Here is a 27,987-nt window from a genome sequence, read left to right on the forward strand (position 1 = left end):
GTGTCTCAGGACAGTGGTCAGTGGTCTGTTGACCTTTTTAATCCTCTGCCCTGGTGAAGAATCCATACCTGCAATGCAGGAGACCCCAGTTTGATTCCTGGGTTGGGAAGATCCGCTGGAGAAGGGACAGGCTACCCGCTCCAGTATTCTTGGGCTTCCCTGGTGGCTCAGCTGGTAAAGAATCCGTCTGCAGTGTGGGAGACCTGGGTGCAATCCCTGGGTTGGGAAGATTCCTGGAGAAGGGAAGGGCTACCCACTCCAGTATTCTGGCCTGGAGAATTCCATGGACTGTAAAATCCATGGGGTCGCAAGGAGTTGGACAGGACTGAGTGACTTTCACTTTCACTTTGGTGTCCTCAAGAGAGGGAAGACTAACCAAGACTAACCTTGGGGGAGGCATGGACCATGAGCGTGAGACTCACATTCCCCCTTACCTGGTAGGACCTGGCACATCTCTGCATCTGCCTCAGAATGACAAATGAATGAACCAACTGCTGTCCCAACACTGAATTCTGGTTAATTCTTTACAGGTTTACCTCAGTGAATGCAGCCTTAAATATGCTGAAAATTTGGCCCAGAATGGCCCTAAGAACTTGTTCAAATTGTTCTGAACAATTTGTCCTTCAAATTTCATTTTCTTTGTCCAGTGATCTTAGGAACTTTATTTACTTCATTTCTGATAATGTTAATTAGCTTACACTGCTCATTTAAGTACTAAAATAGCACAAAAGTGTATGTAGGAAACAGAGAGTAAACCTTTACCCCTCCTGAAAGTAACTACTATTGAGTGGCTCTAGGCTTTTGAGCTATGTTTTGTGTCTCTCTCTATATGTATGTACGTATTCCGTGTGTGTGTTCTCCACCTGCTGCCTGTACTGATCCCCCCGCAACCCCTCCATGGATGGTATATTGTGGGCATTTTGCCCTGTGATTCTTTTTTTAAATGTTCAAGTGAAGTAAGTGAAGTTGCTCAATTGTGTCCGACTCTTTGCGACCCCATGGACTGTAGCCTACCAGCCTCCTCCGTCAATGGAATTATCCAGGCAAAAATACTGGAATGGGGTGCCATTTCCTTCTCCAGGGGATCTTCCCAACCCAGGGATTGAACCCTGGTCTCCCGCATTGCAAACAGACGTCTGAGCCACCACAAAACTTTGGGTTCCTTTCTCTAACTCCTTTTGTTTTATTGTAAATCCGAAGAGAGTGATAACTTTGAAAGACCCAAATCATGTCTTTTACTCCTTGTTACTTGAGTTTGAATTGAAATAAGTGTGTGGCTTTATTTGCAAGTAAATCCTTAGAATTCTAGGTGTTGGGCTCTGTCTCTCCAGTCTGTTGTAAATAATGCAAGTCTGACTTTATGATGTGATCTCTTGCAGAGCCTTGAGGGAAGCAAGAACTGTGAGTGCAGTAGTCATTAAGAGAGTGTGTAGTCCTCTGGGTACGTGTCCACTCTGGCTGTTGGTCAGATGGAGCGCTTTCTTAAGTGCTGTGAGATGTGCAACTCGGTGTTTGTTTTGAAATCTCTCTGTCTGTCTTCTCTGCCTTTTCCATTACTTTGATTACCTTGATGGGACGTTCGGGCTGTGAAGTCTTACCCTTTTTATTTCCATAGCCTACAGAGCCAGTATGAAGGGTAACTGTAGGTGAACAGGTAATCTCATCTGCATGGCTTAGCAATCACCCATCCAGATGAATCATGTGTCAACAAAGGTCCTCTAGACTTAGGAAGCTGAAGGAAGGTAACTATCTGGTGGAATTTTTAGTGGAAACCCGGGTGAAAAATTTAGGAAGTTTGACTTACTGGAGGCAGAGCATGAGCAAGGAGAGACAGAATGAGAAGAGGATGGGCAGGGGAAAGAGAGAGAGAGAATATGTGGATGTGTATTTGGGGAAGAGACGAATCCAGAGCTACAGAGTAAATAAGAATTATGGGGACTTTGCTGGAGGTCCACTGGTTGAGACTTTGCCTTCCAGTGCAGGGAGTGGGGGTTGATCCCTGTTCAGGCAGTTAGGATCCTACATGCCTCAGGGCCAAGGAATCAAACCATAAAGCAAGCAATATTGTAACAGATTCAATAGAGACTTTGAAAATGGTCCACATCAAGAGAATCTTTTTTTTTTTTTTTTAAATGTTTATTTGTCTGCACTGGGTCTTAGTACTGGTCTGCAGGATCTTCAGTCTTCCTTGAGGCATTGTAGGGTCTAGTTCCCTGACGAGGGATCGAACCCAGGTGTTAGCCACTGAACCAGCAGGGAAGTTCCCAAAAAATATCTTTAAAAGAAAAAAAAAGAGTTGTGAATTAAGGACATCTTCAAAGTTCAATTACAGGATCTTTGTTCTGAGAGGGTGGCTCCTGGGGAATAGGACATGAGTTTACCAGTCACTTCATTATGAAGCTATTGGGGTTGCTTAGGTGATGGAATTTGATGACAGGGGCCTTCTCCTTGCCCTTCTTCTGTATTAGCAGCTCAGGGGGATAAAAAAAATTAAGAAATAGCTTTGTATAGAAAATTACACCCATCCAGTGATGTCCAAGATTTCTGTTGCCAGGTTTCTAAAGAGAGCTGTCCAGGATAGCAGTTTGTTCACGTCGCAGACTTCCTTTCTCCCAGTCTTGTCATCAGGTCGTCAGACTGTGTCCCGTCAGCTTTGGAGTCTTCCTTCCTCTGGTCTTGCTCCTCCTTCAGTCCCGGTATTTCACTGTGCCCGAGGTAGGCAGTTGCAGTGCCCTTGGTATCAGATACCTTCCTGTCCTTTGAAGTGTTACGCCGCAGTGGGTAATAAAGTGCCCAGATTACATTATAGAACAGACTGTGGGAGCTGTGCCCGCGGGGACAGGCTTGGCTTGCACCCACACCCTCTGCAGCTCGTGGGTGGTTTTGTAGCACAGAGCTGTGAAGCGAGCGGGTTGAGCCTCATTCAGTGTCAGGCCCTATATCCAGACACTAAAGTGGCTCTTTAAAGATTAAAGGGACCGACTGCCTGGTCCTTCTGGCCCCAAGATGGAAAGATCCCTGCTGTGGCAACAGCCTCTGACTCCCAGGAGAGGCCATCTTATCCCACAGGGTTGTGCTTCCAAACGTTACAGAAAGCCTGCGACGGCTGATGCTGTGGTGATAAGTTGGCATCTGGGTACTTGCAAGACATATGAGCTCTATAGCACCCCATGGTTTGAATTTCTGGGCAAAACTGCCTCATCAGAAAATTGAAAGCCTCTCCTTTCAACCCATGCCTTCGGGGAGGTTTTCTCCTTTGTTGTATTTAACTATTCTGTTGAGCCAAGTGAACTTTAATTTTCACAGCTGTAAAAATTCCATTAAGCCTCTTGTATTGCATCCCAGGTGTGAAAACGTCCCCGTCTAACAGGGCTGTGGGTGACAGCGAAAATCCTTAAGAGTAGTTAGGATAATTGCCTCTAGAGGCTTGAAGAAAAAACTGATCCAAAATAAATACTGTTGTTTTATAGTCTTATTAAAACAATTATTTATTTTCGCTGTGCTGGCTCTTCGTTGCTGTGCACGGGTTTTCTCTAGTTGTGGCCAGCAGGGCCTGCTCTCTGCTCTCTCGGCATGGTCTTCTCCCTGCAGTGGCTTCTCTTGTTGTAGAGAATGGGCTCTAGAATGCGCAGGCTCAGTAGTTGCTCTGAGGCATGTGGAACCTTCCAGGAACAGGGATGGAACACCTGCATTGGCAGGCAGATTATTATCCACTGTACCACCAGGAAAGTCCAGTTGTTATATTCTTGATGGTTCTTGTGGGTGAGGGGACTAATGTCTAAGACCTGCTCTGTGTGATTCCTGTTCAGTTTGGGGGTCTTTGGTGGGGGTGGGGGGTTGGGGGAGGGAGTGGTAACAATACTACCAAAGGAAACACGCTTTATTTTACAGCTTAAGGAACAGAACTATGACCTGTCTCTCAAAACATGACCCAAGGGCTGTTTGTATCAGAGTCACTTAGGAAAGGGAGATGCTTACTAAACATTCCCATTCTGGGGCCTCCTTCCACTTCTGCTAATTCAGAGTATCTGAGAGACTGGATTGGGAAGTGATAACTTTTCAGTAAGCACCCCTGTTGATTCTCAAGTACCCCTAGAGTTGATTCTTAAGTATCCTAAAGTCCTCTTCATTTTTCATGCTTAATTTCTGTGATTTATTAGATGATTGCTATTTGGTTGACATTCATTGTCTTTTTTGAAGAGTAGGTACTCTAAAGAAAAAAAAGGGGGGGGAGTTATGAGATTCCTAAACATCCAGGATTAGAATTTGTCAATGTCTCTAATCATCAACAAAGTAGGAAAGCCACTGGTTCCTGGAAATTTTGGTTTATCAATTCACTGTCTTCTCAATCGGTAAAAGGATGTGGGGGAAAAAACAGAAGGATGGAGACATAAATAAGATTAATTTTGTTAAAAAGAGAAAATGTGCAGTATTACTTAGAACGCCAGAAATGGTGAAGCAGGTGAAAGGGGTGCGTGGAGAGGAAAGAGAAGGGGAAAAGATTCAAGTAGTTCGTAAACAGTAAACAATTTAAAACTTTAAACTGGATTTTAAATTTGTTGTTCGGTTGCTCAGTTGTGTCTGACTCTTTGGGACCCCATGAACCGCAACACGCCATGCTCTCCTGTCCTTTACTATCTCCCAAAGTTCGCTCAAAGACATGTCCAGTGAGTCGGTGATGCCATCCAACCGTCTCATCTTCTGTCCTCCGCTTTTCCTCCTGCCTTCAATCTTTCCCAGCATCAGGGTCTTTCCTAATGAGTCGGCTCTTCCATCAGGTGGCCAAAGTGTTAGAGCCTCAGCGTCAGTCCTTCCAATGAATGTTCAGAGTTGATTTCCTTTAGGATTGGCTGGTTTGATCTCCTTGTAGTCCAAGGGACTCTCAAGAGTCTTCTCCAACACCACAGTTCAAAAGCATCAATTCTTCAGCAATCAGCTGCGGAATATTTGAATATATGCTTGTTGTAAAAAGAGCATTCAAACATTGATAAAGTTAAAATACCTCCTTGATTTGCTCCCATTTCAGTTCCCCTCTATATCTTTTTGTACATATTTGGTAACTTTCTATGGATTTGGAAGAGTACAGAATCCTAAGAAATGAGTATTTTAATTTCTTTTGACACCTGTTTGTTTAAAATGTTAAGATCTATCAGAAAAAAAAAAACCCAAAGGTGGGCTATAAATGACATTACATATTTCTGTTCACATAAAACAATGGGTATGATGTTTGCACAGAGAGAGTGTGTGTGTATATGTACATACACACAAATGCATACATACACACATGCATATATTAAATATCTCTTATGACTACACATCAGAAGTAAACCTGTAGTGCCTTGGGTGCTGAATTACTTGTTTGAGTTTTATTTTTTATTTATATATATATACTTTTTTTCCTCTGAGTTTTAGGATAGTATATTGAAAGAATTTAAGCACAAAGCCACAATTATCTTGCTTATTTCTCACACAGTCTCATATGCTCATTTTTTTTAAGATTTTTTTTTTTAATGTGCACCATTTTTTAAAAGTCTTTATTGCTTCTGTTTTATGTTTTGTTTCCTTGATCATGAAGCATGTGGGATCTTCACTCCCTGACCAGGGATCGAACCCATGCCCTCTGCACTGGATGGCCAGGGAGGTCCCCCAGTCTCACATTCTTAGAGTTTCCATTTAACCTTACAAAATCTGAAGTGCCTGAAGCTATTAGTTCAAATGTAGCATCTTTTTAAAGTTGTCCATCTGTAATTCTCAGCCTTTCCCGATTAAAAGAGGGAACGCGGATGGAGTGTGGTTATATTTGGGGGAACTGTTCAGAACTGTGCAGAATCCCACAGAGGGAAAGGGTAATCTGAAACGGCCCTCCTCACCTGCTGAGCGGTGCTTATCTTAGAATTAGGAAGTTCCCATGCTTCTGTTGCTCCTCACATCGTTTACATTTATTTCCTGGGCACAGAACCATCTGGACTTTCCCTTCCTCATTTAAAGTTTGCTAATATAGAGTGAGTCAGAAGCGTCTAACAATCCTCTGTCTTTGTTTCCGTATTTGTCTCTACTCTGTGTACCTTGAGAGCTGCTCCATCTTAGGATGTTTGTAACTTATCGTCAATGACAGAAATATGTTTTAAAGTGTGGTCCATGAGATAATGGCTGTCGGCTGCTGTAAAGATGCTTCTGTCATTGGAAAGACTAATTAACATACTGTAGGAAAACTTCTTGAAACACAGCTATTTTCTGAAAAAAGGAGAACACTGAGGGGGAGGAAATAAAGGAGGGAACATTTTATAAAACCTTCTAAAAGCCCAGCATGGTTATCCTGCTGGAATAATGTAATTAAGGGACATTGAGTTGGATAAATACCTTTTTTTTTTTTTTTTAACTAGCTCTGTGAAAAGGAATTGGATTAAATAGCATAGTTTTTGAAACCCTAATTCTGACAATCTACGTGTACATTTTAATGAATCCTAACGTTTACCGAAGGACAGACTGGACTGGCAGCTACAGAGTCGATGCCTCGAGAGACCTACCTGACGGGATGAACAAGGCTAGGTGTGGTGGCTTTGAGAGTCCATGCTGAGGAAAAGCTGATGACTGTGGGAAATTTGGAGCAGGGAACAGAAGGATCTGATGCGAACTCTAGTTTCTTTCTTGTCAAGTGAACACACAGGGGAAGCAAGGACTTCATCTTTTGTTTTCTTTGTCTAGCACCACTGCCAGTTCTAGCCTGTCAGGGCAAATTCAATAATAATTAATAGCTGTTGATGAGCCAGTTGTTCTAGAATCCATTTTTTTTTTTAATAAGCTGACCAATAAATGAGACTTGCCATAAATTTAAGGATTCTTTATTCTGTTAGAAGTGTTAATGTGATTTTCACAGCCTCTTATGGTTCCTTAAACATCTAGTAGGTGTGATGGTGGATAATTTAGCTTTAGCATAGAGAATATATGGCAGCTGATTAAACAACAATAACAACAACCCTCCCGTGTATCTGTGTTAATTAGAGAACATGAGTTGTCTCTGGAATCAGAGAGGTCAAAGAAGGCCTGGTGGGGAAGGAGCAACGAGCCTGGTCAGAACTGACAAAATTCACTCTAATGATTTGACCATCTAGCCCTGACTGGGCACGTTCCCTCAGTCCTCTGACCCAGATGCTCCAATTTGTAAACGTGAAGTGACTTCCTTATCAGCTTCTTGGGGTAATCTGCAGAATTTCAGTAATCTTGCTGTCCTGAGCCCCGAGGCTGTTTTCAGGTGAAATTTCAAAAGGTGACTGGCCACAGGAGCTTCCCTGATGATCAGCAGCTTGGGAATAGGTCCACCTGCCTCCTGATAACTAACTTTATATTTAAAAAAAGAATCAGTGGGGCACCTCTTCTTTTCTGGGTTGCAGTTGATTGCGGTTGGCTCAGGCTGAGTTGTTTGGGAAATAGTCTTGCCTGGCATGAGTCAGCACTGCCCTGGGTAAACCGCCTGCTCTGTTGCAATCTTGCTTACCAAAGATACGTCCCCAGGCAGCACCATTCACTGCCTGAAAGCCGCTGCTGTTGGCTCCCGAGATGATCTCATCTCAACGGGGCTCCGAAGACCTCAGCAGCGGCAGGAACCGGAGGCAGCTGGCTGGCTGCCCTGGCCATGTTTTGAAATAGGCAAAAGCAGGTAACCCCAGACTCTTTTCTCTTGAGTGTCACGAGCTAGACCGAGCTGCAGCAGAAACTGGAGTGAGCCTTAGTCTTCACATGTGAGTCAACGCCAGGTTGATTTGGTTGTCTGAAAGTCAGTCCTTGAGCTCTTCGGAGGGGACGTGAGGGGAAAAGTTTCATTTTGTCTGGGATGTGGTTTTGGACCTAATAAGACCATTTTTTATATAACCTCAGAGAAATAAAAAATGTTAGGTTTACAGTTTTATCTGTCTTTTGCTCTGGTATTCTCTGTTCTTTCTGTGTCTTGTAAGAAATAGTTTAGTCACAATAACCCATTGTTAGAGAGGGGCAGGCACATTTGCTTTTCTGCTTACTGACCGAGACTACTGAACTGTAGAGAACACGATCTTAGCAGGCCGTTTCCGACGTGTTACGAAGAACCTCCCCTCTTCCCGCACTCTGTTCAGACTGCTGCCCGATTTCCTTCCTGTTCTTCACCTCTCAGCTTCATAGAGCTCCAGCCTCATCACTGGGCAGTAATCCATCCACCCCTTCAAGTTTGCCCCTGCTCCTTGCAGTTACCCCTGCAGGGTCTGTGTTCTCTTTTACTTCAGGCCTTTGCAAAAGCAAGCCCTCTCTGAGACACCCTGACCCAGCATAAGCCAGCCAACTGGCTCTAGCCTGGAAATCACTTCTGGGAAGTGATTTCTCCTCTTACTCACCAAGACTGGGTGAGTGCTCGGGAGAACCCTGTGTTTCCCTCCATCACAGGATATGTTTGAGAAGCAGCACCAATTTTGTTAGAATTATATCCAGTGTGCTTGGCACAGGTTCAGTTCTCAGGAAGGGGAGCATGATCATGAACCTACACTGAGCTTCCTCAGCTCTGATCCTGTTAGCAGCTCTTTGTTTACTTTGACTTCTGTCCCCATCACCCTGTTTCTGTTTTCCTGAAGATTGCAAGGAAACTCCTAATTTCCAGACCCAGTGTCCTGGTCCTGATTTCAGCCTCCAGCTCACTTAATCTCTGCCTACCATTTGGCACTATCGAACCATTCTTTTTATCCCGCCCCCAGCAACCCTCTTCCTGTGGCTTTGAGGCTCCAGAGCATCCTTCCATTGTTTATTCTCATTTTCTTTTGGTTAGTCCATAAATGTCGAGATGCTCCAGGGCTCTGTCTTGGGTTTCTTTTCCCTCTTCTCCTGCCCGCTTCCTCTAAAGACCTAAGATAGGTCCATGAATTCAGCTGTCTGTCTTCGGTGTGCCTTACCAGCCCAGCTGTGTCTCCCAAACTTCAGATCCTTACTTCCAACTTGACAAGTCTTTTTAAAAAAATTTTTATTTGTTTTTAATTGGAGGGTAATTGCCTTACAATATTGTGTTGGTTTCTGCCATGTACCAACATGAATCAGCCATAGGTATACGTGTGTCCCCTCGCTCTTGGACCTCCCTCCCATCTCCTACCCCATCCCATCTCTTCAGGTTGTCATGGAGTGCTGGCTTTGAGCTCCCTGCGTCTTATAGCAAATTTCCACTTGCTATCTAATTTTGCATACATAGTTTTCAGTGCTCTTCTCTCAGTTCGTCCTACCCTCTCCTTCCCTTCTTGTGTCCACAAATCTGTTCTCTATGTCTGCATCTCCATTGCTGCCCTGCAAATAGGTTTATCAGTACCATCTTTCTAGATTCCACATACATGCATTAATATACGATATTTGTTTTTCTGACTTATTTCATTCTGTATAACAGGCTCTAGGCTCATCCACCTTATTAGTTACTGAGTCAAGTGCGTTCCTTTTTATGACTAAGTAATAACCAGCTTGACAAATCTTGCCAGGCTCTGTCCAGCTGGGTCATTCAAAGCTACCAGGGTCATTCAAAAGCCATTTTAAATTCAACACGTATAGAACAAGTCATTTTCTCCCCTCCCCAGTATGTTATCTGCTTATGTTGCTGTGTGTTTGAAGTCTGTTGATTATATGCACCAAACCTTCTTCTTTCATTCTCCTTATGCCTCACGTCTCTAAATATGCTAAGTCTATGGTTGCTCAACTCTTTCGATTATATCAGAGTGCTGTTTGATGTATGTCTTTTCTTCATTCCCCTGTACTGCTTTCATTTATCAGAGGTCAAAAACTAGATATTTTGTTTAACCAGCCCTGAAGCTTAAAATTTTGCGTGTGAACACTCTTAGGCAGGGCCTGCTCTCTGCCAGGGTTACGGATACTGCCCGCTCTTACATAATGAAGATGTCGCATTTTACATACTTTGCCTCTAGGAATTTGCTTCTGTAACTTCTGGTTCAGAGCTTTTTCAGACCTTATGTGCTTTTGTCATGTCACCCTGCATCTTCCTCTGCTCCAGTACTTCTCATTTCTTGTTGCCAAAGTTGTGTTGCTGCTGCTGCTAAGTCGCTTCAGTCGTGTCCGACTCAGCCCAGCAGGCTCCGCCATCCCTGGGATTCTCCAGGCAAGAACACTGGAGTGGGTTGCCATTTCCTCCTCCAATGCATGAAAGTGAAAAGTGAAAGTGAAGTCGCTCAGTCGTGTCCAACCCTCAGCGACCCCATGGACTGCAGCCCACCAGGCTCCTCCATCCCTGGGATTTTCAAAGCAAGAGTACTGGAGTGGGGTGCCATTGCCTTCTATGAAAGTTGTGTTACTAAAGGCCAAATCTAATCTTTTTATTCTCAGGATGTCAGAGTGGCGTTGGGTCCCTGTTTCCTCCTTAGCTGGAGAGGTAAAATCCTTTACAGTTTGACCGTACCCTACCTGTTACTCTTGCTTGTTTTATTTTTAATTTTTAAAATTTACTTTCTTTTCCTTTTTTTACTCTTTGGCTGTACTCTGTAGCATGGGGATCTTAGTTCCCCAACCAGGGATTGAACCAATACCCTCTGCATTAGAAGGCAGAGTCTTTCTTACCACTGGACCACCAGGGAAGTCTTAACTCTTACTTGTTTTATCTTCCTCCCTCTCCTTTTCCCGGCCATTTCTCCTTTCTCCAACCTCACTGACCTTTTAATTTTTCCAGTCCCTGATTATGCCACGTCCTTCTAGGACACTGCTTTTTCCTAGGGGGTCCCTCCTTCTCTGACAGGCAAAGTTAGTCATCCCCTGGGAGACGTAGTTCATATGTTACACCTCCCCTGACTTCCTCTGGTAGAGTTCTTCCTTATTTGAACTTCTGCAGCAAAGCCTGTCTCTTCTGCTGGATTGTTGAATTCCTTCACTGAACCTGGTCCTTGACCTAAAGCTTAGCACCGTCAGACAGTGGCTGAAGTAGATCCCCAAGGTCAAACCACTAGCCTAAACATCTTTATTAGATTTGGCAGTATTAGAAAATCCATAAGCTCTCTAGTTAGAAAGCGTGGTTTTGGTTCCTGTTTAATGAACTTGAGCCTATAGTGCCTGTTCTGCATATGTCACTTGGAACCCTCAGGTAACCATCCAAAATTTGAAGATTGATAGGACTTCCTGAAACCTAGTTCTGGATCATCACCTATAGTGATGTACCTTACAGAATTATTCCCTTCTGTCATTTTATTTGATACCTATAAGACCCTGTGTTGGGAAGGCTTTATTATGCCTATTTTATCGGTGATTGTACTACTTCTGACATTGAAGCATACATTCATGTAAGACTCAGAGGGAAAACATGTTTTTACACTGCTGTAAGCACCTGGCTTCTCTCTTTATACTTAAATATACCTTGGGTTCTATAGAAAAGGTGGTTGTTGTTTAGTTGCTAAGTCATGTCCATATATGTGACTCCAGGGACTGTAGCCTGCCAGGCCCTTCTGTCCAGGCAAGAATACTGGAGTGGGTTGCCATTTTCTTCTCTAGGGGATCTTCCTGACCTAGGGATTGAACCCGTCTCCTGCATTGGCAGGTGTATTCTTTACCACTGCACCACCAGGGGAGCCCGGACAGAAAAGGAGCCTTTGCTCAATAGATGAGTGCTGAAGGTCTTATCCTTTTGTAAGGTCACTTTATCTTCAGGGTGGATGGAGGAGGTACCTAGAGCCTGCTTGGCCTTGAAGAGGCCTGGACCGTGGTCGGAGACCTTGTTCCAAAGGAATGGTACGCCCACTCCAGCCTCCCAAGCTTTTCTGTTGTGCTTCACGTATCTAGAATTTATTAAAATCTACTCAATAGTGGAGTGTCAGACCAGGTTGAGGAGTGAAGGGAGTCATCACAAAATGGGATAAGCTGAGTGTTAAGAACAGAAGGAGTTCCACATTAATTCCAGTAAATGATTATGTTTATTCACAACTTTTGGGGGACTAACATGCCATATGTGGGACTGTGTAATTTGATTATAAAAAGAGGAACCATCAGGGGCTGGGACATAAACTCTGGTCTATACTGGCATGTGGGATCCAATTTTGGTCCTCCCATACTTAAGAGAGGAATAAAAATAATTAAAAAGTTTTTTAAAAAGTCCTTATTGTTATATGTTAAAAAAAAAAAAAAAAGATTTTAGCCTAGAGAAGCAAGAGCTGAGGGGTGGCTGATTACCATCTTCAAGTACAAGAACAGTTTTTGCCAGGAGGATTTTGATTAATTGGTCTTCTTGTACTTCAAAGATTTCAGAGGAAATGGGCTTCAATTGAAGGAGGAGTGATTTTAATGAATATGAGAAAGAGTTTCTTGATCATCAAAGTTGGGAAACCTTTGAATGACTGCTGAAAGAGCGTTGAATTTCTGACTGTCAATTATCCATGACTGTGTAACAGAGCGTCCTAAAACTTTTGGTGGCTTCAGATGACATTTTGTTTGTGATTCAGTGCGGTAGTAATTCAGAAGAGGAGGACGTACCGCTTTGCTCCACTGATGTGATCCAAGATGACTTCACTCACGTGTCTGGGCCTTGGTGCTGTTGGCTGCGACATTTTGGTTGTCCTCCGTGAGGTCCCTCTCTCTCACGGCCTCTCGTGATTCATTAATCCAGGCTGGGCAGCTTTTACATGTGCTGTTTGGCTTTCCAGGGGGCCACAGTGCAGCTGCAGGACCTCTTAAGGTCTAGGCCCATGTTTCATACAGAGACTTCTGCCCCATTTTTTTGGTCAAAGTAAGTCACACAGTGTAGCCCACATCCAAGGGGAGGGGACATGGGCGCCACCTCTTACAGGGCAGAGTGTCAAAGTCACGCTGCAGCAGGGCATGCAGCATGCTTGGGGTTATTGTGGTCACTTTTGGAAACAATTGACCACACTGACCTTATAGATTTTAAGTGAGATAATTATATCAATACATATTTATTGAGTAGGTAGTTTGGGCGTATACTTTACAAACTCGGCTGCGTGTCAGAGTCATCTGGGAGATTTTTATAAGCACAGTCTCCTTAGGTATCACACATGTGACTCAGCATCTGCTGCGGGTGTTCACACGTTCTGCGTCCTTTCTCTCAGGTAACTGTCAGTAAAATGAGGCTGGGGTGAGGGGAGGGAACAAGACTGATCAAGCAGGTGTAGCATATGAAGCAGAACGGCAGGTGGGGACTTCCCTGATGGTCCAGTGGCTAAGACGTCTGGCTCCCAATGCAGGAGCCCTGGTTTGATTCCTGGTCTGGGAACTAGAGCCCACATACTGCAACTGAAGCTCCTACATGCCACAACTAAGACTTAGGGCAGCCACATAAACAGGGAAACGAAGAAGAAGCATGGCAGGTACCTTAAAACAGGCCTGCTGGTGTCCTCGTGCTTCTAGGGCTTGGCTGATGACAGCTTTGCCTGGCAGCCTCCACCTTCCAGGCTGGAGCCTGTGAATTACATCTCACTGAGTCAGCAGATCACCAAAGGAGTGTTTCTTGATGCCTCGCTTATGTTTTCTCAAAGTTCCTTTTCCTTCATAGCACTTTCTCCTTCATAGCAATTCCTAGTTTATAATGAAATATTTGTGTGATTATTTGACTGGTATATAATAGATAAATGTAGGTCTGCTTTGCTTTCCAGTATCTTAACATAGTGTCTGTCTCATAAAAGGTACTCAGTAACTATTTGTTGAATGAATAAGTGGTTGATTGAAAACGTGAGTGAATGGAGTGAGGTTTGAATTTGGTTTTCATGGGTGATTAGAATTTTGGACAGGTGTAGCAAATGAATGGGAAATTCACATTCCTGAAGCAGAAATTGTGGGTTATGTTACCCATATAATTTCAGAAGATTGGAGGAACTTGTTTGGGAAAGATGAAGGGTTTGGTTTTGAGTGCCCTTGGTGTGTTAGATTTGAGGTCTGGCTGTCGAGCAGGCATTTGGAAATTGCTGCTAACACTGAAGGGTGAGATTGAGTCCAGATACTTGGATTTGGAGTTGTCTGACTAAGACGGAGGAATCTGTCCACCAGATACTTAGTGAGCTTCCACTGTGTGCCAGCAATAGCGTTGTCGGGAGGGTGAACTGAAGCCTGACCGATAAGGAGCTGACTTTGTGAAGAGCTCTGGAGGATGCTCCTGGCAGAAGAGGAGCCACAGTAACACATGAATTTTTTTTTTTTTTTTTGAAGGAGTCAAAATAAAAGGAGACCACCAAGGGTCTAGAGAGAGGTGGACGGGAGTGATGGTGGGTAAAGAGGGTGGCTGTGTGTGTCAGTTGCTCAGTTGTGTCCGACTCTTTGCCAGCCCCATGTAGCCTGCTCCTCTGTCCATGGGATTCTCCAGGCAAGAATACTGGGGTGGGCTGCCATTTCCTTCTTCAGGGAATCTTCCCGACCCAGGGATCGAACCCAGGTCTCCCACACTGGAGGCAGACTGGTTTGAGACACCAGGGAAGCCCTGATGGGAGTGGGCAGCATGAGGTAAAGTGGGAAAGGCAGGCAGGGCCCAGATCACCTGGGGCCTCTGTGGGCCACATAGGGAGTCTAGGCTTTACAAGAGGGCACGGTGGCTTTCAAGCAGGAGAGTAACAGTATTTTATATTTTATTTATTTTTCCAGAATATATATTTTAAAAGGGAAGTTTACCTTGACTACTGTGTGGAGAATAGAGTGGCAAAGAGGGTGCTAGGGTCTTCTCTGGTGGCGCAGTGGTTAAGAATTGGCCTGCCAATGCAGGGGACGAAGGAACTAACGTCCCACACGCTGATGGGCAACTAAGCCCCTGTGTAGTGACTGAGACTCGACTCAGCCAAGAAGAAATGAATAAACAAATATAAAAAACCAAACAACAACAACACGAAGGGGTCAGTGAGGAGGAGTTTGCTCTAGTTCTTGAGAAAGATAATGACATGTAAGACAGGGTCTGGCCATGGACACAGGTGGGATGTTTGCAGGATATATTTTAAAAGTAAATCCAATAGCATTCACTAGAGAAGGAAAGCAAGAATGGTTAGTGCAGAGCCCCAGGGGACATTCAGGGGACAAAAGGAGGAGCCAGGGAAGGACAGGGAGGAAAATGGGTCTTCAAAGGAGAGCCAGACTATTGTGTTTTCAGTGGGAACCAAAGGGAAGAAGAAGCTAGGTCATTGGTAACTGGGAGGTTGTCGAGGTTTGATGTAGGAAAAAGCCATGCATTTAGTCATCACAAGATCATTGATGACCTTGGAGAAAGGGCTTTTAGCAGAGAGGAGCAGAGTTCATGAACAACTGTGTGATGTGGAAGTGAAGTGGAGCACCATCTGTTCTGGGGGAAGCTGGGGATTGAAGAGGAAGAGAGACTGAACTGAGAGCTCACTTTGTGCAAGCGTGTGTGTAGAGAGCAGTGTGTGTGTAGAGGCAGGCTTTCTAACATCTGTGATGGACCAGTATTTACTGGGCATGTATTCTGTGTCGTTCACGGTGCTGGGAGCTATACCAAGTCTGTTCTGTTTACCTTTGTCTCAAAACAATTTCCATAGAAGTATGGTGATCTCCAAGATCAATTTCCAAATTCTTCAGACAGATATAACCTTCCTTTGGAGTATGGGAAGAAATTATTAGAGCTAAGTTTTTCTATATTTTTATCTTAGCCTTTGAAATTTCTTTTTAGTATTATGCTTTAGATAGAACACTGTTTGTGTAGTGCTGTTGATCAGTTGCTAAGTTGTGTCTGACTCTTTGTGACCCCATGGACTGCACCATCTCCCGGAGTTTGCTCAAGCTCATGTCCATTGAGTCGGTGATGCCATCCAACTATCTCATCTTCTGCCACCCACTTCTCTTCCTGCCTTCAGTCTTTTCCAACACCAGGTAAAGATGTTTTCCCAACTCTTTTCCAGTGAATTGGCTCTTTGTATCAGGTGGCCAGAGTACTGGAGCTTCGGCTTCAGCATCAGTCCTTCCAGTGAACATTCAGTACTGATTTCCTTTAGGATTGATTGGTTTGATCTCCTCGCAGTCCAAGGGACTCTCAAGAGTCTTCTCCAGCCCCACAATTTGAAAGCATCAATTCTTCGGCGATCAACTGAAAGAAAGAATTGAAAACATCAATTCTTCTTTATGGTCCAACTCTCACATGTTTACATGACTACTAGAGAAACCTTAGCTTTGACTATACATACCTTTGTCAGCAAAGTGATGTCTTTGCTTTTTAATACGTTCGCTACATTTGTCATAGCTTTCCTTTCAAGTAACAAGAGTCTTTTAATTTCATAGCAGCAGTCACTGTCCGCAGTGATTTTGGAGCCCAAGAAAGCTTCCACTTTTTCCTCTTCTATTTGCCATGAAGTGCTGGGACCAGATGCCATGATCTTAGTTTTTTTGAAAATTGAGTTTCAAGCCAGCTTTTTCACTCTCCTCTTTCACCCTCATCAAGAAGCTGTTTAGTTCCTCTTCATTTTCTGCCATGTCATCTGCGTATCTGAGGTTGTTGTTATTCTTTCTGGCAATCGTAATTCAAGCCTGTGATTCATCCCGCCTGGCATTTCCCATGATGTACTCTGCATATAAGGTAAATAAACAGAGTGACAATATACACCATGATGTGCTACTTTCCCAGTTTGGAACCAGTCAGTTGTTCAACGTCCGGTTCCTAACTCTTGCTTCTTGACCTGCATACAGATTTCTTAGGAGACAGGTAAGGTGGTCTGGTATTCCCCTTTCTTTAAGAATTTTCCACAGTTTGTTGTGATCCACACAAAGGCTTTACCGTAGTCTATGAAGCAGAAGTAGATGTTTTTCTGAAATTCCCTTGCTTTCTCTACAATCCAAACAAATGTTAGCAATTTGATCTCTACTTCCTCTGCCTTTTCTAAACTCAGCTTGTACATCTGGAAGTTCTTGGTTCATGTACCCCTGAAGCCTAGCTTGAAGGCTTTTGAGCATAACTGTACTAACACATGAAATGACCACACTTGTACGGTAGTTTGAACATTCTTTGGCACTGCCCTTTTTTGGGATTGGGATGAAAACTGACCTTGTCCAGTCCTGTGGCCATTGCTGTTTCCCAAATTTGTTGACATATTGAGTGCAGCACTTTTATAGCATCATCTTTTAGGATTTTAAATAGCTCAGCTGGAATTCATCACTTCCAATAGCTTTGTATATAGTAATACTTCCTAAGGCCTACTTGGCTTCACATATCAAGATGTCTGGCTCTAGGTGAGTGACGACACCAATGACCCAGACCCACACATCTGGGTCATTAAGAGCTTTTTCGTACAATTCTTGTCTAATTTGCTGTTAAATATAAATATATTGGAGATGTGCTAAATTTTTTTTTTTTTTTTAATCAGTGGTCAAAAATGGTGGATTCTACTGGTCTGGTGATTGAGATGTAAAGAAAAGAAAAGGTAGAGAGAAGGATGGGAAATTAACATGCCAATTAGGCTACACAGTGTTTTAAACCTCTTAAAAACCCTGTGAAGTTATTTCCCCTATTTTACAGACAGGAAAATGAAGTCTAGAGAAATTAACTTGCCCTAGATCACACAAGTTCAGTGATAGAACTGGAATTTGAAACTGGATCTGTTTTACTTAAAAGCCTTATCACTTCCCTTATTCTCCCCGCTCTTTTTCTGCTTACTGCTTTTTCATATTTTTCCATTTAAAGCTGACAGTGATTCTACAAGGAACAGATTAAAATAACTATTCTGCAGTTTGAGGAATCTGAGGCTTCAGATGAACTCCTGACCCCAGCGTTCTCCACTGTACCACCATTGACTCTCCAGTGGATGGGACCCAGCTGAATTATTTTGATGAAGTAGAAGAGGAGACTTCTGGTTATCTGACAAAGAAAGAGTGGAAGAGGGCATAGGGGTTGGAAGATTCTTAGACAAAGGAGAAAAGAGTAATGGTTTCCATATTTTGAGCTCTTACTGTGTTGTTAAGGCTTTGGGTTCCTTACCTCATTTAGGTCCTACATTTTATAGATCTGAAAGATGAAGTTTAGGGAAGCTAAGCACCTCAGCTGAGGCCGCACAGGAAGACTTTGAGTTCTGTCTGATTCCAGGTCCCATGTCCTAAATCCTGCATGGCTTTGCTCTTCAGAGAGATGCTATGAGACATCAACTAGAGATGAATAAAGATTTCCAAGCCCAAGGATGGCTTGGTCCCAGTTGTATGAACTTGTTGGAAACCCAGTAAATAAAGTCTTCTGACTTTTCTGTAACATTTGGTAGCTCGGATGTGGAGAGATTGAGGAAAGGAAGGGGACGAAAGGGGTAGAATAAGAATTCAGTAAATTGGAAGAGGGCCTCAGAATATGGGAATGGAAGATCAAAATGGATCTAAGAAAAGTCGTATTTGAAGTTCATTGTTATGACAAATATTTATCGTGGTTCTGTTTGATGCACAGCATTTTGGGATGTGGAGCAAAAGAATGCAGAGATGGATAAGATCGGATAAGATAGGCTCTGTGACCTGTAGAAGGTTAGAGAGGGAGATGGATAAAGTGTTTCGCCACAGTGTGTGATTGGAGGGTGTGCGAGAGGTGGAAGGCAAGGAGAGGTGTGGGAGCGTATTGTCCAGGTTGGCTCATTATAGATTGGAGGTGGCATCATGCAGGACTGGCCTGCTGAGCTCCATGTAGCATCTCAGGAAGCCGTCTGAGGGTTTTGGGCATTACAATTTAGGTCTGGTTCTCCTAAATGGATTTCGTTTTGTACCTGGAAATGATCAGGATTTTGGAGACAGGGTTGTGTTCAGGCTTGAGTGACTGAGCTCAGAGGGGTGGTGGTGGTTTAGTCGTTAAGTCGTGTCCGACTCTTACGACCCCATGGACTGTAGCCCGTCAGGCTCTTCTGTCCATGGGATTCTCCAGGCAAGAATACTGTAGTGGGTTCCATTTCCTTCTCCAGGGGATCTTTCCCACACAGGAATTGAACCTGGGTCTCCTGCATTATAGGCAGATTCTTTACCAACTGAGCTATGAGGAAATGTGGAATGCCAATTTTTATTTTGAAGTGGATTCCTTTTCTGTTGACTGGATCCTGGATTTGTCTGGGACATTGCTGTTCAATATCAAGAGATCTGAAAACTGATGTTTAATAATAGCAGGCTTGCTTTCGTGAGCATGGACTAATGTGATAGGATAGTTGGTAGGAGAGAGCACAGTTACAAAAAAGCTGAGATTCTTGATGGTGCGCTGTGTGCCAGGTAGCACCCCAAATGCTTTGCCTGAAGGAGGACATTTAACTCTCTCAGTGATCCTCCGGCAAAGGAGACACAGTTATCCTCAGTTTACAGAGGAAACCGAGGTTCTGTTCAAACTGGTAAGAGGCTGAACTGAGGTTGGAACCAAGGCCCTCTGACTCCAAAAACTCATACCCCTGTTGCTGTTGTTCAGTTGCTAAGTTGTGTCTGACTCTTCGCTACTCCATAGCCTGCAGCACGCCAAGCTTCCCTGTCCTTCACTATCCCCCGGAGTTTGCTCAAATTCATGTCCATTGAGTCAGTGATGCTATCTGACCCATACCCATAACTGCTGCTATATGCTGTTTCCATTAAGCTTCATGAAAGACCTTGTCCCACTGCAGAGAGGATGGTGTGTTAGCTTACTGCAGTATTTCTCTGCCTTGCTTGGTTCTGAGTCAGTGTGGCCCCTTCTATTTTTTTCTAGGTTCCTTTGTTGACCACATTTTGATGTGACCGTATTCTTGGTTTAAATATATGAATGCCATCATCCAAGCCTTTCTACCCTCCTTTCTTCTTTGCTTTTGGTTTGGAAGACATTGCATCTCTTTGGAGGGACTTCAGGTATCGGCACACATTGATTTTGTGATGAGTTTATTATCTTAATTTTACGGGTTAAATTATGGGATTCCTTGAGCTCCAGTCCCTGCTCCCGTCCCTTCTCCACTGGGTTTAAGTTCAAATTCTGAGTCTGATTTTGGAATACTCGGTTTGGCTCCAATCCAGCTGTCCAGTTGAGCCCCGGCTCTCTGGATCATTTAGCTATTATTATTACTACCATCTCTCCCTTCATGGCCACTTATGTCTCTAATCAAATCTAGTTACTCACCGAAACTGTGTCCTTGATTTCCTACTTGCGTGCCCTTGTTTCTGTGGTGTTTTCAGCTTGAAATGTCATTCTTCCTATGAAGCCTTGTCTTATCTCTCCCTGGGCGTAAACATTTCCTCCTCTGAGCCTCACAGTGGAGGATTCTTTTATATCTCCTTTATGGCACAGCACACTTTATGCCGTATATTTCAGTTGTTTGTGTACATGCCTTTCTCTCTCCTGCTAGACCATAACATCGTTGAGCAGGTCTATCTGGTTGACCTTTGTTTCTCCTCTAGACTCTAGTTCTGTTCCCTGCACATGGTAGGCAGTGGATATCTGTTGGATAAATGGATAAGCAGAATTTCAGATTTAAGAAAAAAGCTCACTGGTGTAGCTTTTTTCCCTCTTGCTTGCTTTTCTTCTTCCTTTGCTTTCCTTCTTTCTTTCTTTGCACTGACTCACCGAACTTGTGTTCGCCACTCCCTTTTCTTACCCAGATTTGCCTAATTCTTTCTCCATTAGCAGTCACTGTGTGGGAGGGAGTACCACGTGTTGTTGGTCAGTTTTCTCCATCCTTTGTGGCTCCAGATTCTCTCCAGGAATCCTATGACCAACATGGGAACCAAGTGGTGATTACATTCCGATCTTAATGAAAAGACCATGTGTAAAGAAGAGTCCTCAAGGTTTGTTAATATATGGCTTTCAAGTGGAAAACTTTCTGATATCTATTTCAAGGGAATGGGATAAAAAATCCTTGGGTGCTCAGGAGGTAGATCAAGGTGTATATTCACACTGTGGGGTATGGGATGTTAGAGGATCTTGTTGACCAAGGGAATAATGCAGGAAGCCACAGAATCTTCTGCTGTTACTGATGAATCCCTGCATTTTTTCCACAGCTGGAAGAGACATTAGAGATGAATGTAGTGCAATTGTCCTCTTTTCCAGATGGAAAAGCAGACGCAAAGACGCTAAATGACTTGTCCATAAAAACTGGGGTATTCGTTGTCCAGCGTTTATTCCCAACGCTGAATGTGGCTTGGGGGAACCACGGGCTCTTTGAAAACAGTGGAAGTTTGGCTTGAAGTGGAGGCTCTGGGTCTATGAAACTGAAGGCTTCTGCAGTGCTGAAAAGTAGATTGAGGTTGGTAGCAGATTGGATCAGGGACCAAGTTCACCTGAAGGGTCCTGTTAACTGTTGCGATCACTCGGCGAGGTTCCCTTCTGAGAATCAGTTCACTGGGGACTGGCCGACAGAGAGCTGCTCCTTTGACATTTGAAAAGAAGCCAAAAAATAAATAAATAAAAAGAAAAGAAGCCAATGTTTAATAATGAAAACATCTCCAAGTTTTCTTGTTCTTTTTCCCAGCCCTCACATCCTAAGTTTCATTCCAGGCTTACTTTTCTTATCTCAGCACTATTTGTGTTAAGTTTTTATTGTTTACTCCAAGTCAGATGTCAGTATGAAGAAGCCTGGGGAATCCAGGAAGTGTCTGAGAGGCTGATGATGGGTTTGGGGTGCTTTTTAGGTGCATCTTTCACCCGACTCCTAGAACTGTGTATTCTGTTGTCACTGAAATGCTGTCCAGTGAACCAGTGGTTTGGCAGATATGAAAGGTTACCCATTTGTGGCTAGGGAGCAGCCCTGTAAAGCGATCAGATGGCCCAGAACAGGAAGTCAAGTGCAAACAGGATGTGCTTGTCTTTACTGTGACTTGTACGCCTACATTTTGAAGCTTGGTGTGGTTAGTAAGTCAAGAGATGAGCTTGGCTGAAGAGTCTATGTTTCTGCTTTGAAAAGGAGCTAAGGCAACAAGACCTATACTGCCCTTGCCTTAATAGAGGTGCAGATCTTTTTTTTTCTGGGGATCAGGTCACTCTTCCCGGCACATGTGGTTCTTCCTAGCCTACACCATATTGCATCTGTGTTTTACAAAATGAAACCCCTGAATTGACTGCTGATCTGTTACTTTTGATAGATGCGAGATTCACGCTGTATTTGGTTATTTATTTTTTGATAACAATAGGAAATTTTAGCCTCTAAGTCACTTTTTAAATTACAGGTTCCTTTTATTGAATTCCAGGATTTCTAAATCTCCTTTTGAGTGTTTCCTGAGTTAGGTAGTTTACAAATAACCGCAGGGTCTTTTTAGTCTTTCAAAATTTCCTTGAATGTGGAGGCTGGATCTAATTGTAACTGCTGAACTGTTTTACACCTCAGCAAGTTTCTGGAATAATTTGCTTGGGGGTCACTCAGCTGGTAAACAATCTTCAGAACTCCTGTTTTTTGACTCCCCATTCCTCATTGCTTCCCACTGTGGAATCTGCTTTATTATGTCTCTCTCAGGGTCTTTGTGGATTATTAAAAAATGCTTGAGTTATTTTAGAACAGCACCATTTTGGTGAACTCATGAGTTCAGGGCAGGTGAAGCTTTGGGTAATATTATTTTGTGTAACCTGTATCCTTTCCACATTGCAAAGAAGACTGTTCTGGTACTTTGTATTGATAATACAAAGGAGCAGATGGATAAAAGTAGCAGCACATCCCAACATCCATGAAAGCAGCATTTCTTCCTGGTATTGGGACGGGTGTCTGTTTTCCTGAATCTGTCAAGGAGTGGTGAACACGAGGCAGTTTGCACTGTGTTGCGGGATATATAGGCAAAGAGTGAGACCTGAAGGCCGGGGAAGCGCAGGTTTTCTTCACAAGGAGATAGTGTGCAGTGAATACAAGGTTTTCTTTGTGGTCCTAGGTGAACTAGAAATCTCCATTTCTGCTTCTTGGCATAGATACTGGGCATTTCACATCCCGGAGTGAGCAGACAACATTTCAGAAAGTCGGCATAATTTTCAGATTGAGATTATATACATCGAACCACCCAAAGGTCTTAAGGAGTTAGTCTGAATTCGTCCTGCCTTTGTCCCCAAGTCCCATCTGACTTGAGTGCAGCACACAGTTGCAGAGCACCCAGCTGGGGGACCAGAAGTGTGTATCTTCCAATCCTCTCTGAATTTGGTTAACTGAGAGGCGTTGAGGAGCTAAGGGAGAAAAGTCTAAGCTGTCTCTGGGCTTTGGGGAAAATTGATAAATTCATTAGCAATGGGGTTGAATTGGAAGGAATGTAGCAGTGTAGGGCTGCACTTTAGATGGTCTTCGCAGGTAGCTCAGTGGTGAGGAATCTGCCTACCAATACAAGGAGATGCAAGAGACGTGGGTTTGATTCCTGGATCGGGAAGATCTCCTGGAGTAGGAAATGGCAACCCACTCCAGTATTCTTGCCTGGGAAATCCCATGGACAGAGGAGCCTGATGGGCTGCAGTCTGTAGGGTTTTGAAGGGTGACTAAGCAGGCTGGCAGGCACTTCTGGTAAACCACTTCTGACCACCTTGGAGACAGTTCTTCAGGGATTATAAATTAAGAGCTCGTGGGAGGGAACTGGAGTCATTTAGTTCTTAGAGGATCTTTGGAAGACTAGATTAAGCCCTATTAAAGGTATCAGTTTGTTTGTTTTTTGAAGTAGGGGATATAGCAGATAAACTGTCACAAGTAACCTTAGAGTTTCTTTAAATTATTTTAGTGAGCACCTATTATGTACTAGGGTCCAGTGTAAATGCTTGTTATTTTAGTCCTTTCAGTTACCGTTTCAGTGAAGCAGGTTCTGTTGTTCTTGAGGAAATGAAGGTTTGAAGAAAGTATGGAGGAATCTAGAGTCTTTGTTCTTTCCACGCCCAGTACATTTGGTCACATCAAGTACATCATTTTGATCCCAGACAGGATCCCTGTCTGGAGGCTGTGGCTTTCCCCAGGGCACAGGAGGCTACAAACCCCCTCCACTGGTCCCTCCCTCTGTGTATGTTTTTCAGCTCAGTTACCAGGTAGTCAGTCCCAGTATCTAGTGAAAGCAACTTCTTCAGTCAGAAGATGCGGAACAGCTTGTCTGTCCCCTGCACTGAGAGAACAGGGAGAAGCAGAGTCTTCTTCATCTTGGTGGTCTTCCTCGTCAGTTTTGATGGAAAGAAGGATCCTCAGTAATTAAACTGCAGATCCGCTTATTCTGTTTTCAGTGTTGTCAAAGACTTCACTCTGCACTGCTTTCTTCCCTTACTGACTCGCCCTTCGGGGCAGAATGCAGGGGCAGAAAAGAAATGCGCAGGTTTCTCCGTCGCACCATTCAGCCTGTCGTCTCTCCTGAAAGCCGGGCGAAGCAGCAGCCATCTAATCGGTCAGACCCCGAGGGTGCTATTTTGGCGCAGCTCCATTGGTTAGAATTACTTTCCCCTGAACTTCAGAGCAGATGCTGAGGTCCCTCTGCAGATATGTGTCATCCACTAGTTGGAACCAGGGAGTTTCCAGGAACATTTATAACTTGTGGTTATTATGTATGTTTTTCAGTTGTTTACAACAAACAGTTACCACTTCAGAAAAAGAGCTCATTTGTTACTGGTGGAAAGTGAAATCCCTCTCCTTCTTCCCTTCTTGTTGTTATTGTAACCCTTTCTCCCCCTTTGACCCTGTGCTGTTCTGGTTCTTACCTGCCTTTTGTCCTCTTTCTGTCCCACCTGGCGCAGGCTGTGCGCTCAGTAGCGACAGGCAGAGGTCTGCTTGGACTGTGTCTGGTCAAAGTCTGTCTCATTTCTCTTCTCTGTTATCTTCTCCACGTGCTCTTTTCATCTTCCTGTGTATTCTGTGCAGCTCCACTGCAGCACCGTTTCAGACCACAGCCTCCAGGAGGGCACTGATGCCTTCTTTGCCTTCGGATGCAGGGGCGGGATGGAAGTGAAGAACGTGTCCATCTTCCAGGCTCTCCCTTTCTGGTTTTTTAATGCTGTAATAACTGCCAGTTGTAACATTTTTCTATTACTTTTCGAAGGTCAGTCTGTTCCCGTTCTTTTTTCTTTTTTTCAAGCAATCTTAGCAGACGCCTAAATTATCTTCAGGATGTGTGAGGTAGGCACGTTATCACGAGAGCTTTCCTTAAAGGGACTGCTGTGGTTCTATGGGTTGAAAACCCGTCATTTGCTCACCACCCTGGAATTATTATGGTGGAGTTTTCAGGAGCGAATGTTTGTCCCTTCCCCCCAGCTTTGAGAGCCCTGATGCTGTTATCATTAGTCAGACTTCAACAAATACCTGATGATCACATTTGCCTGGCACTGAGGCTGGAAATAAAGCTATAAAGTGACTTGCTTTTATTTCCTGTTTCACTTTCTGCTCCCTAACCATGGGAGACGGACACTCTAGAAAGAATCATACAAACCGTCAGCCAGGTGCTTCGACGCGGCATTGCCGCAACGCTCACCCTCTGAGAATGTACTCGCCGTGTCGTGTGGGGACCATGCCAGGTTTTGTCCTTTTGGGATCACTAGCGGCTGGACGAGGGCTGAGCAGATGAATGTGTGACAGTTGTCAGGAGGCGTTCAAGACTCTGTGAGAGCACAGACGGGGCCCAGAAGGTTCCCCTGAGGAAGTAAGTGCCGCTGGAGGAGGCAGGGTGGGAGCAGGGTCACTGGGGCTGAGAGAGGAGCTGAGGGGAGGTTCCTGAGGCCGCAGTAAGCTTGGCGTTTGGGGGACTGAAGGCATAGCAGGGTAGCTGGGCCCCAGAGCACCAATGACTGATTTTCATTTATTCAGTGGTTACCAGTGAAACCACTTCTTAAAAGGGAAGATGATAGAGCATTGGTTGTAGTTGAGACAGTTAAGTCAGAAAGCCCTCTCTCCTCTACGGGAACAGCACAGGTGGGCAAGAGTAGAAACTGAAACACATTCCAAATGTCAAGGAAGAGCTTTATCTTCAGGAAGTGGATGTCTGCGTGACGCAGTGGTGCCCGGAGGTGGTAGTGAGCAGGAAATGAAGATGACTTTCTGGACGTGTGAATTAAAATTCTGGCTTCCCAGGGAGGGTTTTTCTGTCTGCGGTGCCTCTCAAAAGGCCCTCAAGTGTTGAAGCTTGCCTTGGTGAGTAGGTTCCCCTTTGGGCGTCCCTGGAGCGGGGCAGGATTTGGTGTGATGGACTTCTCCCCGCTGCCCCCTTGAGAGGCTGTCCATAATCTTCTCCCGGCCGACCGTTGGTTGATGGTTCCCCTCCCTCTCCCGGTGCACAGGCCCTTGAAGCCCTGCTGCTCCGGGTGGGGGATGTGGATGATGAGAGCAGCCCCTCACCCCACTTTCTGTAGGACCACAGAGGACTCAGAGAACCCGAACTTAAATCCGGTCACTGTCTATTGGTGCTACCCTGGTCCCTCTCGAGCCCAGTGTTCATTTACAAAATGAGCATTTCAGTTCTGATGTTTTTGGCTGCATTATTGTATTAAATGAGACACTAGATGGAAATATAACAACTCACTTGGCTCATGTTAAGTATTCTGTAGTGTTTTTACCTTTTCCTTAAAAAATAAACATTTCTAGGATCATCTGAGGAGGGACTTCAGGAGCCTCGAATCTGAATGCCTCCCCCTAGCTTTCCCCTTGCCTGTGCCTCAAATAACAGCACAGGCGATTCTCTCTCCCACCCAAGCTTTTTTTTTTTTTTTGCTGTGTGGTGCTGGCATGCAGGATCTTAGTTCCCTGACCAGGGATTGAACTTGTGCCTTCAGCAGTGAAAGCGCCGAGTCCTAACCACTGGACCACCAGGGAATCCCCTCACGGAAGCTTCGATCATTTTTGTATTGAAGCGTAATACGGGGATTGGAGGAGAGGGGAGCCAGACCCAGGTGCCTTGAAAGGACGTCTCGGTGTGGATGCAGGCTCCGGAAATGGTCTGGAGAGAGGCGCACACTCGATCCCCGTTAGTTCCATGCCTTATTCTGGTGTCCGCCATTCAGTGAATGGCTAATGATGCCTTCCATGCAAAACTGAAAGCCCAGTAAAGTCTGCTCCTTCCGTGCTGAGCACCTACTCTGTGTCCAGCCCGGGAGGTTCAGGCGAGTGTATCCATTGCAGTGACATTCGGAGAAGCAGCTTCCTCCAGCTCCTTCCTTTCCTCACCGCTAGGGTTTAAGGTCAAGTCTGACTGAGTCTGGGCTTCCCAGGTGGCCCAGTGGTATAGAATCTGCCTGCCAATGAGGGAGATGCAGGAGATATAGGTTCAATCCCTGGGTCAAGAAGATTACCCCCAGAGAAGGAAATGGCAACCCACTCCAGTATTCTTGCCTGGAAAATGCCATGGACAGAGGAGCCTGGAGGGCTACGGTTCATGGGGTCGCAAAGAGTCGAACACGAGTGAGCATGCATGTACGCACTGACTGAGCCTAAAACCAAAGTAAACATAGTTGGTAACTTCATTTTTTTCATATATATACTTTTACTCTTCTATTTTCTAAAAATTCAGCCTGAAAGGAAAATCTTATCTAGGAAATGCATTTTCTGTTACCCACATCCAAAGGACTGCCTTGGAGGATGGAAGACCCGCATTAGCTTTGGAAATGTTCCAGCCTTGAAGTCTCTGCTGTTTTTGTCCAGCCCGTATACCACCTCAGCAGAGTAGTTGCTCCCGTTCAGGTCTTGGAGTTCTAAAGTTGCACAGGATACTTGTCTCCTCTGTGACTTAGGTGTTCTGAGTTCTTCATTCTGAAATAAACATCTCAGAGACAGTCCCAGTACCACAGAGAACATGCTTCCTTATCCCATACCCAGCAAGGGAGACCAGTCTGTAGTGTGGTGAACCCGCAGGCTGCCTGCTTACAAGGGCCACGCCGCCCTACTTTATGCTCATTGTGTTGTCACAGCATTTTAAATCTTCCCCTTCTGGGACAGACCCCGGTCAGGCAGGTTTCCTGGAAAATTCCACTTGCAACTCCAAGATCCTGTTTTTTTTACATTAAACAGTTTTTGAGGGAATTTGAGTTTCTTTCCACACTAACTTCTTTTTAAAACTTAGCAGCCTTCCAAGCTGAGAGATGATTTTAAACTTTAGGTGAGTTCTCCAGATAATGATTATGTCTTTGTTGTGTGGGTGATGTGATCAGCTGTGTCAGAGGCCCTGTCCAGCCCA

The 27,987-nt window shown here is 44.4% G+C and overlaps 1 protein-coding gene and 1 long non-coding RNA gene across 9 annotated transcripts in view; one reads left to right on the forward strand and one right to left on the reverse strand.

Annotated features, from left to right (window-relative positions):
* Positions 1 to 27,987, forward strand: part of RFFL (ring finger and FYVE like domain containing E3 ubiquitin protein ligase) — a 77,365-nt gene that overhangs the window by 13,342 nt on the left and 36,036 nt on the right. Inside the window, exon 1 of one of the 6 annotated variants that reach the window (XM_015458551.3) lies at positions 7,567 to 7,657. The exons of 2 other annotated variants lie outside the window; for them this stretch is intronic. The gene's annotated coding sequence lies outside the window, so the exon portion shown is untranslated. Of the gene's footprint in view, positions 1 to 7,566; positions 7,658 to 14,716; positions 16,634 to 24,756; positions 25,465 to 25,526; positions 25,953 to 27,987 lie in introns of those variants that run through there. 3 more of the 6 variants (XM_059878427.1, XM_005220054.5, XM_059878426.1) reach the window with 3 other exon arrangements.
* LOC132343017 (uncharacterized) lies at positions 1,997 to 27,942 on the reverse strand. 3 transcript variants are annotated; one of them, XR_009491655.1, is made up of 4 exons: positions 27,371 to 27,942; positions 13,318 to 13,521; positions 6,528 to 13,059; positions 1,997 to 2,275 (listed from the first exon to the last, which is right to left on the reverse strand). It is a non-coding gene; the product is annotated as an uncharacterized lncRNA (long non-coding RNA). The 3 variants fall into 3 exon arrangements; XR_009491656.1 differs by having other exon boundaries at positions 2,003 to 2,275; positions 6,528 to 6,724; XR_009491654.1 differs by having other exon boundaries at positions 6,528 to 13,521.

Source organism: Bos taurus, chromosome 19 (assembly GCF_002263795.3).
Source record: "Bos taurus isolate L1 Dominette 01449 registration number 42190680 breed Hereford chromosome 19, ARS-UCD2.0, whole genome shotgun sequence".
Taxonomy (NCBI): domain Eukaryota; kingdom Metazoa; phylum Chordata; class Mammalia; order Artiodactyla; family Bovidae; genus Bos; species Bos taurus.